This window comes from Agelaius phoeniceus, chromosome 35, assembly GCF_051311805.1.
Source record: "Agelaius phoeniceus isolate bAgePho1 chromosome 35, bAgePho1.hap1, whole genome shotgun sequence".
Taxonomy (NCBI): Eukaryota; Metazoa; Chordata; class Aves; order Passeriformes; family Icteridae; genus Agelaius; species Agelaius phoeniceus.
Genome location: NC_135299.1, coordinates 1281369 through 1291842, shown reverse-complemented (window position 1 = coordinate 1291842; position 10474 = coordinate 1281369).

The window sequence follows — 10474 nt, the reverse complement described above, 5'->3', positions numbered from 1 at the left end:
CCCATTTTTTCCCCCCAAAATTCCCATTTTTTCCCTCCCAAAATTCCCATTTTTTCCCCCCCAAATTCCTCTTTTTTCACCACCCCAATTCCCGGAATTTTTCCCCCCAAAATTTTCAGGTTTTCCCCCCAAATTTTCAGTTTTTCCCCCCAAATTCCCGGGAATTTTTCCCCCCCAAATTCTCAATTTTTCTCCCCAAATTCTCATTTTTTCCCCCCAAATTCCTGGGATTTCTTCCCCCCAAATTCCCGGGAATTTTTCCCCCAAAATCTCAATTTTTCTCCCCAAATTCCCGGGAATTTCCCCCCCCCAAATTTTCAGGTTTTCCCCCAAATTCCCGGGAATTTTCCCCCCCAAAATTCTCAGGTTTTCCCCCCAAATTTTCAGATTTTCCCCCCAAATTCCCGGGATTTTTTCCCCCCAAAATCTCATTTTTTCTCCCCAAAAGCCCCAGAAAATGCAGGGAAAAAAGGGAGGAAATCCTAGAAAATGCAGGAAAAATGAGGAAAAATGCAGGAAAAATGAGGGAAAACCCAGGAAAAATGGGGGGAAAATCCAGGAAAAAAGGGGGGAAATCCCAGAAAATCCAAGGGAAATGGGGGAACAGGCAGGAAAATCCAGGAAAATCCAGGAAAAATGGAAAAAAAAAATCCAGGAAAAATGGGGCAAAATCCAGGGAAAAATGAGGGAAAAGCCCAGAAAGACCCTGGAAAAATGGGGGAAAATCCAGGAGAAATGGGGAAAACCCAAGGAAAATCCAGGAAAAATGGGGAAAAAATCCAGGAAAAATGGGGGGAAATCCCAGAAACTCCAAGGGAAATGGGGGAACAGCCAGGGAAATCCAGGAAATCCAGGGAAAATGGGAAAAATGGGGAAAAATCCAGAAAGATCCTGGAAAAATGGGGGGAAAATCCAGGAAAAATGGGGAAAAGCCGCAGAAAATGCAGGGAAAAAATCCTAGAAAATCCAGGAAAAATGGGGGGAAAATGCAGGAAAAATGAGGGAAAACCCAGAAAGACCCTGGAAAAATGGGGGGAAACCCAGGAAAAATGGGGAAAACCCCAAGAAAATCCAGGAAAAAAGGGGGGAAATCCCAGAAAATCCAGGAAAAATGGGGAAAAAAATCCAGGAAAATGGGGGGAAACCCAGGAAAAATGGGGGGAAAATCCAAGGAAAAATGGGAAAAAATCCAGGAAAATGGGGGGAAAATCCAAGGAAAAATGAGGGAAAACCCCAAGAAAATCCAGGAAAAATGGGGAAAAAATCCAGAAAAATGGGGAAAACCCAAGGAAAATCCAGGACAAATGGGGGAAAAAATCCAGGAAAAACGGGAAAAAATCCAGGAAAAAAGGGGGGAAATCCCAGAAAATCCAAAGGAAATGGGGGAACAGGCAGGGAAATCCAGGAAATCCAGGAAATCCAGGAAATTCCAGGAAAAATGGGGGGAAAAAAGGGAGAAAATCAAGGAAAAATGAGGAAAAAGCCAGAAAGACCCTGGAAAAATGGGGGGAAATCCAAGGAAAAATGGGGAAAAATCCAGGAAAAAAGGGGGAAATCCCAGAAAACCCAAGGGAAATGGGGGAACAGACAGGGAAATCCAGGAAATCCAGGAAAAATGGAAAAAAAATCCAGGAAAAATGGGGAAAACCCCAAGAAAATCCAGGAAAAATGGGGATAAAACCCAAGGAAAATCCAGGAAAAATGGGGAAAAAATCCAGAAAATGGAGGAAAAGTAGAGGAAATCCTAGAAAATTCAGGGAAAAAATCTGAGAAAATCCCAGAAAAATGGGGGGGAAATCCAAGGAAAAATGGAAAAAAATCCAGGAAAAAAGGGGGAAATCCCAGAAAACCCAAGGGAAATGGGGAACAGCCAGGGAAATCCAGGAAAAATGGGAAAAATGGGGAAAAATCCAGAAAGATCCTGGAAAAATGGGGGGAAAATCCAGGAAAAATGGGGAAAAGCCGCAGAAAATGCAGGGAAAAAATCCTAGAAAATCCAGGAAAAATGGGGGAAAATGCAGGAAAAATGAGGGAAAACCCAGAAAGACCCTGGAAAAATGGGGGGAAACCCAGGAAAAATGGGGAAAACCCCAAGAAAATCCAGGAAAAAAGGGGGGAAATCCCAGAAAACCCAAGGGAAATGGGGGAACAGGCAGGGAAATCCAGGAAATCAGGGAGAAATGGGAAAAAAATCCAGGAAAAATGGGGAAAAGCCCCAGAAAATGCAGGGAAAAAATCCTAGAAAATCCTGGGAAAATGGGGGGAAATCCCAGAAAATCCAGGAAAAAAGGGGGAAATTCTTGGAAAAATGGGGAAAAATCCAGGAAAATGGGGGAAACCCAGGAAAAATGGGGAAAACCCAAGGAAAATCCAAGGAAAAATGGAAAAAAATCCTGGAAAAAAGGGGGGAAATCCCAGAAAATCCAGGGGAAAAAGGGAGGAAATCCCAGAAAAATCCTGGAAAAATGGGGAAAAAATCCAGGAAAAATGGGGGAAATCCCAGAAAATCCAGGACAAATGGGGGAAAATCCAGGAAAAATGGAAAAAAATCCAGGAAAAAAGGGGGGAAATCCCAGAAAACCCAAGGGAAATGGGGGAACAGCCAAGGAAATCCAGGAAATCAGGGAGAAATTGGAAAAATGCAGGGGAAAATGGGGAGGAAATCCAGGAAAAATAGGAGGGAAACCCAGGAAAATGGGGCAAAATCCCAGAAAATGCAGGGAAAAAAGGGAGGAAATCCTAGAAAATCCTGGAAAAATGGGGAAAAAATCCAGGAAAAATAGGGAAAAAATCCAGGAAAATCTGAGAAAATCCAGGAAAAATGGGGGGAAATCCAAGGAAAAATGGAAAAAAATCCAGGAAAAATGGGGGAAAAATCCAGGACAAATGGGGAAAAGCCCCAGAAAATCCAGGAAAAAAGGGGGGAAATCCCAGAAAACCCAAGGGAAATGGGGGAACAGGCAGGGAAATGCAGGAAATTCCAGGAAATTCCAGGAAATTCCAGGAAAAACTGGGAATTCCGAGCCTTACCGGTGATGTAGCTGCGGGCGTTGCAGTCCTCGATGTCCATGGCTGCAGAGCCCCTGGGAGGAGCAGAATCCCCTCAGGATTTGGGATTTTCCAAGGAAAAATCGGAATTTGGGAGGGGGGAATGGGGGGGGAGGGCAGGACTGAGGGGAGCCGGGGGAGTCCAGGGGGGTTTTTGGGGATTTTTGGGGATTTTTTTTGGATTTTTGGGGTTTTTTAGGGAATTTTTCGGGATTTTTTGGGGTTTTTTGGGATTTTTTTTATTTATTTTTTGGGGTTTTTTTTTGGATTTTTGGGGTTTTTTTGGGGATTTTTGGGGGATTTTTAATTATTATTTTTTGGGGATTTTTTGGGTTTTTTAGGGAATTTTTTTGGTTGTTTTAAGGGAATTTTTGGGGGTTTTTGGGGATTTTTTTTTATTTTTAGGGAATTTTTTGGGTTTTTTTGGGATTTTTTTAAATTTATTTTTTGGGGATTTTTGGGTTTTTTAGGGAATTTTGGGGGTTTTTTAGGGAATTTTTGGGCTTTTTTAAGGGAATTTTTGGGGGTTTTTGGGGATTTTTTTTGATTTTTAGGGAATTTTTTGGATTTTTTGGGGATTTTTTTAAATTTATTTTTTGGGGATTTTTTGGGTTTTTTAGGGAATTTTTTGGGTTTTTTGGGGGATTTTTGCGGATTTTTTCGGGATTTTGGGGGATTTTTTTTGGATTTTTGGGGATTTTTTGCGGATTTTTTGGGTTTTTTTTTGATTTTTTGGGGATTTTTTGGGGTTTTTTTTAATTTTTTGGGGATTTTTTGAGGATTTTTTGGGGTTTTTTGGTTTTTTTTTTTTTTTTTTTTTGGGGATTTTTTGGGGAATTTTTTGTGGTTTTTTAGGGAATTTTTTTGGGTTGTTCTTAGGGATTTTTTGGGATTTTTTAGGGAATTTTTTGGGGTTTTTAGGAATTTTTTTTTTGAGTTTTTAAGGGATTTTTGGGGATTTTTAAGGGATTTTTTAGGGAGTTTTTTTGAGGATTTTTAGGGATTTTTGGGGATTTTTTGGGATTTTTGGGGATTTTTTGGGATTTTATGGATTCAGTTCCAGGGAATTTTGGGATCTGCAGGGAAAGGCAGCGGCTGCTGGGAGGCTCCAATTAGGAATGAATTGTTAATGAGCTATGAATTTGTATTAATTGGCTATAATTGGATATTAACTAGTTATTAATTGGATAAAAAATCGTTATTAATTGGTATTAATTGGCTATTAATTGGTATTAATTTACTACTAATTGGTATTAATTTACTATTAATTTGTATTAATTGGCTATAATTGAATATTAGTTAGTTATTAATTAGGTACAGAATCGTTATTAATTGGTATTAATTTATTATCAATTGGTATTAATTTACTACTAATTGGTATTAATTTGCTATTAATTTATATTAATTTGTTATTAATTGGCATTAATTTCCTATTCATTGCTATTAATTTACTATTAATTGGTATTAATTTGCTATTAATTTGCTATTAATTTATATTAATTTGTTATTAATTAGCATTAATTTCCTATTAATTGCTATTAATTTACTATTAATTGGTAATAATTGGCTATTAATTTATATTAATTTCCTATTAATTGCTATTAATTTGCTATTAATGCCATATTAACTAATTATTAATGAGCTCATAATTGGCAGCTGATTCGTTATTCATTATTATTGCTTGGTCATTAATTGGTTGTTAATTGGAGATTAATCAGACACCAATGGGTAATTATTATTATTAATGGGTATATTATTATTATTATTATTATTATTATTATTATTATTATTATTATTATTATTATTATTATTATTATTATTAATGGGTATATTATTATTATTATTATTATTATTATTATTATTATTATTATTATTATTATTATTATTATTATTATTATTTTATTAATTGGGTGTTAATTGGCGATCATTGAGTGTTAATTAGCAATTGGAATTTTGGGAATCCTGGCTGGAAAATCCATCCCAGCATTCAAAAAGCAAACAGGAAAATTGGGAATTTTCCCTGGGAAAAGCTGGGATTCCCTGGGCAAGGAAAAATTGGGAATTTTCAATCCTAGAGGGATAAAGACCAGGAAAAATCAGAATTCCTTAAAGCCAGTGGGAAACAGGCAGGGAAAATTGGAATTTTCAGTTCCAGAGGGACAAAAACCAAGGAAAAATTGGGAATTCTCAATCCCAGTGAGATAAAAACCAGGGAAAATTGGAAATTTTCAGTTCCAGAGGGAAAACAGGCAGGAAAAATTGGGAATTTTCAGTCCTAGAGGGACAAAAAACCAAGGAAAAATTGGGAATTCCTCAATCCCTGGGCAAGGAAAAATTGGAATTTCTCAATCCCACAGAGATAAAAATCAGGGAAAATCAGAATTCCTTAAACCCAGTGGGGAAATGGGCAGGAAAAATTGGGAATTCTCAGTTCCAGAGGGAAAACAGGCAGGAAAATTTGGGAATTCTCAGTTCCAGAGGGACAAACCCCAGGATAAATTGGGAATTCTGGAATCCCTGGGCAGGGAATTTGGGAATTCTCATTCCCAGAGGGACAAACCCAGGATAAATTGGGAATTCTCATTCCCAGAGGAACAAACCCCAGGGAATTTGGGAATTCTGGAATCCCTGGGCAAGGATAAATTGGGAATTTCTCATTCCCAGAGGAACAACCCCAGGATAAATCGGGAATTTCTCATTCCCAGAAGGACAAACCCAGGATAAATCAGGAATTCTCATTCCCAGAGGAACAAACCCAGGATAAATTGGAATTTCTCATTCCCAGAGGGATAAACCCCAGGATAAATTGGGAATTCTGGAATCCCTGGGCAAGGATAAATTGGGAATTTCTCATTCCCAGAAGAACAAATCCAGGATAAATTGGGAATTCTCATTCCCAGAGGGACAAACCCAGGATAATTCAGGAATTCTGGAATCCCTGGGCAGGGAATTTGGGAATTTCTCATTCCCAGAGGGATAAACCCCAGGATAAATTGGGAATTCTCATTCCCAGAGGAACAAACCCCAGGATAAATTGGAATTTCTCATTCCCAGAAGAACAAACCCAGGATAAATTGGGAATTTCTCATTCCCAGAGGGATAAAAATCAAGGATAAATCAGGAATTCTCATTCCCAGAGGAACAAACCCAGGATAAATTGGGAATTCTCATTCCCAGAGGGACAAACCCCAGGATAAATTGGGAATTCTCATTCCCAGAGGGATAAAACCCAGGATAATTCAGGAATGTGGAATCCCTGGGCAGGGATAAATTTGGGAATTTCTCATTCCCAGAGGAACAAACCCCAGGGAATTTGGGAATTCTCATTCCCAGAAGAACAAACCCAGGATAAATTGGGAATTTCTCATTCCCAGTGGGACAAACCCCAGGATAAATTGGAATTTCTCATTCCCAGAGGGACAAAAACCAGGATAAATTGGGAATTCTGGAATCCCTGGGCAGGGATAAATTGGGAATTCTGGAATCCCTGGGCAGGGAATTTGGGAATTTCTCAATCCCAGTGGGATAAACCCAGGATAAATCGGGAATTCTGGAATCCCTGGGCAGGGATAAATTGGGAATTCTCATTCCCAGAGGGACAAACCCAGGATAAATCAGGAATGTGGAATCCCTGGGCAGGGATAATTTGGGAATTTCTCATTCCCAGAGGGATAAAAATCAAGGATAAATTGGGAATTTCTCATTCCCAGAGGAACAAACCCCAGGGTATTTGGGAATTCTCAGTTCCAGAGGAACAAACCCAGGGATAAATTGGGAATTCTGGAATCCCTGGGCAGGGATAAATTGGGAATTTCTCATTCCCAGAGGGATAAACCCCAGGATAAATCAGGAATGTGGAATCCCTGGGCAGGGATAAATTGGGAATTCTCATTCCCAGAGGGATAAAACCCAGGATAAATTGGGAATTCTCATTCCCAGAGGGATAAAACCCAGGATAAATTGGGAATTCTCATTCCCAGAGGGATAAAACCCAAGGAATTGGGGATTTGGAATCCCAGCCCCCGTCCCTGCAGCCTCTCCCAGCCCTTCCCAGGTCTGTCCTTGATGGAAAATTCCAGAAAAAGCCAAAAATCCCCGGGGGGGGAGGGGCAGGGACCCCTGGGAATGGGGAACTGGGGCAGGGCCTGAGCAGGAACAGGGGGGGAGTGGATGGGAGCGGATTTTATTTTATTTTATTTCATTTTATTTTATTTCATTTTATTTCATTTTAATTCTATTTTTATTTTATTTTATTTCATTTATTTTATTTTATTCTATTTCTTTTATTTTATTCTATTTATTTTATTTTATTTCATTTATTTTATTTTATTTATTTTATTTTATTTCATTTATTTTATTTCATTTTAATTCTATTTTTATTTTATTTCATTTATTTTATTTTATTTATTTTGTTTTAATTCTATTTTTGTTTATTTCATTTATTTTATTTCATTTCTTTTATTTTATTTTATTTCATTTATTTTATTTCATTCATTTTATTTAATTTATTCTATTTTATTTATTTTATTTTATTCTATTTATTTTATTTTATTTTATTATTTTTATTTTACTTTATTCTATTTTTATTTCATTTCATTTCATTTATTTTATTTATTTAATTTTATTTTTATTTTATTTTATTCTATTTTTATTTTATTTCATTTGATTTCATTTATCTTATTTATTTTATTTTACTTTTTTATTCTATTTTTATTTGTATTTCATTTCATTTTTTATTTTATTTGACTTTATTTTATTTCATTTCATTTTATTTTATTTTTTACTTGATTTTATTTCATTCCATTTATTTTATTTTATTTTTCACTTTATTTTATTCTATTTTTATTTATTTCATTTCATTACATTTTATTTTATTTTATTTTATTTTATTGTTTTATTTTTTATTTATTTTATTTTTTTTATTTCATTTCACTTTTTATTATTTCATTTCATTTCATTTATTTCCTTTTATTTCCTTTTATTTTATTTTATTTTTATTTTATTTCATTTCATTTTTTTTATTATTTCATTTATTTCATTTCATTTCATTTCAAAACAAAAACCAGGAAAATACCAGGGAAATGCCAGGAAAATGCCTGGAGAAATCCCAGAAAAATCCCAAAGAAATCCCAATTAAATCCCAGTAAAATCCCAGTTCCACCCCAGTTCAACCCCAGTGAATTCCCAATTAAATCCCAGTAAAATCCCAATTCAATCCCAATTCAACTCCAATAAAATCCCAGTAAAATCCCAATTAAATCTCAATTAAATCTCAATTCAATCCCAGTCCAACTCCAATTAAATCCCAGAAAAATCCCAGAAAAATCCCAATTAAATCCCAATTCAATCCCAATTCAACTCCAATAAAATCCCAATTCAACTCCAATAAAATCCCAGAAAAATCCCAATAAAATCCCATTAAAATCCCAATAAAATCCCAATAAAATCCCAGTAAAATCCCAATTCAATCCCAATTCAATCCCAGTCCAACTCCAATAAAATCCCAGTAAAATCCCAATTAAATCTCAATTAAATCTCAATTAAATCCCAATTCAACTCCAATAAAATCCCAGAAAAATCCAAGTAAAATCCCAGTAAAATCCCAATTAAATCCCAATTCAATCCCAATTCAATCCCAATTCAATCCCAATTCAACTCCAATAAAATCCCAATTAAATCTCAATTCAATCCCAATTCAATCCCAGTCCAACTCCAATAAAATCCCAATAAAATCCCAGAAAAATCCCAATAAAATCCCAATAAAATCCCACTAAAATCCCATTAAAATCCCAATGAAATCCCATTAAAATCCCACTAAAATCCCAATAAAATCCCATTAAAATCCCACTAAAATCCCACTAAAATCCCATTAAAATCCCATTAAAATCCCACTAAAATCCCATTAAAACCCCACTAAAACCCCACTTCACCCCTGCCCCAATGCCCACAAAAATCAGGAAAATTTTCTTTAATTCCCAACAATCCCAGCTGGGAGCAGCTCCTGCCTTTGCTCCCTTCCCTGCCAGGAAAATCCAAATAAAATCCAAATAAAATCCAAATAAAATAAAATAAAAATAAAATAAAATCAAAATAAAATCCAAATAAAAATCCAAGTAAAAATCCAAATAAAAATAAAATAAAATCCAAATAAAAATCCAAATAAAATCCAAATAAAAGTAAAATAAAAATCAAAATAAAAATCCAAATAAAAATCCAAATAAAATCCAAATAAAAATCCAAATAAAAATCCAAATAAAAATAAAATAAAATCAAAATAAAATCCAAATAAAAATCCAAATAAAAATCCAAATAAAAATCCAAATAAAAATAAAATAAAATCCAAATAAAATAAAAATAAAATAAAATAAATAAAAAAAATAAAATTAAAATAAAATAAAATAAAATAAAATAAAATCAAAATAAAATCAAAATAAAAATAAAATAAAATAAAATAAAATTAAATTAAATTAAAATAAAATCAAAATAAAATCCAAATAAAATCCAAATAAAAATCCAAATAAAATCCAAATAAAATCCAAATAAAAATCCAAATAAAATCCAAATAAAAATCCAAATAAAAGTAAAATAAAAATCCAAATAAAAATCCAAATAAAAGTAAAATAAAAATCCAAGTAAAAATCCAAATAAAAATAAAATAAAATCCAAATAAAATAAAAATAAAATAAAATAAATAAAAAAAATAAAATAAAATAAAAATAAAATAAAATAAAATAAAATCAAAATAAAATAAAAATAAAATAAAATAAAATCCAAATAAAATCCAAATAAAAATCCAAATAAAAATCCAAATAAAAATCCAAATAAAAGTAAAATAAAAATCCAAATAAAATCCAAATAAAAATCAAATAAAATAAAATAAAATAAAATAAAATAAAATAAAATAAAATTAAAATAAAATTAAAATAAAATAAAATAAATATAAAATAAAATAAAATAAAATAAAATAAAATAAAATAAAATAAAATAAAATAAAATAAAAATTAAAAAAATAAAATAAATCCTGGGAAAAGCAGAAAATTCCTGGCCGGGATCCGCCTCAAATTCCAACCTCAAATTCCAACCTCAAATTCCAGCCCAGCCCTTTGGAAAGTTCTGGCTTTGAATTCCTTCACTTTTGTCCTCGGGATTTCAAAAAAACCTGGAAAAACAATTCCAGGATATTCTGGATGAGGCTCCAGGGGGTTTATCCTCATTTAATTTGAATTATTTTGGGATAAATCCCAGGAAAAACCTGGAAAAACAATTCCAGGATATTCTGGGATGAGGCTTTGGGGGTTTATTTTCATTTTATTTGAATTATTTTGGGATAAATCCCAGGAAAAACAATTCCAGGATATTCTGGGATGAGGCTTTGGGGGTTTATTTTCATTTTATTTGAATTATTTTGGGATAAATCCCAGGAAAA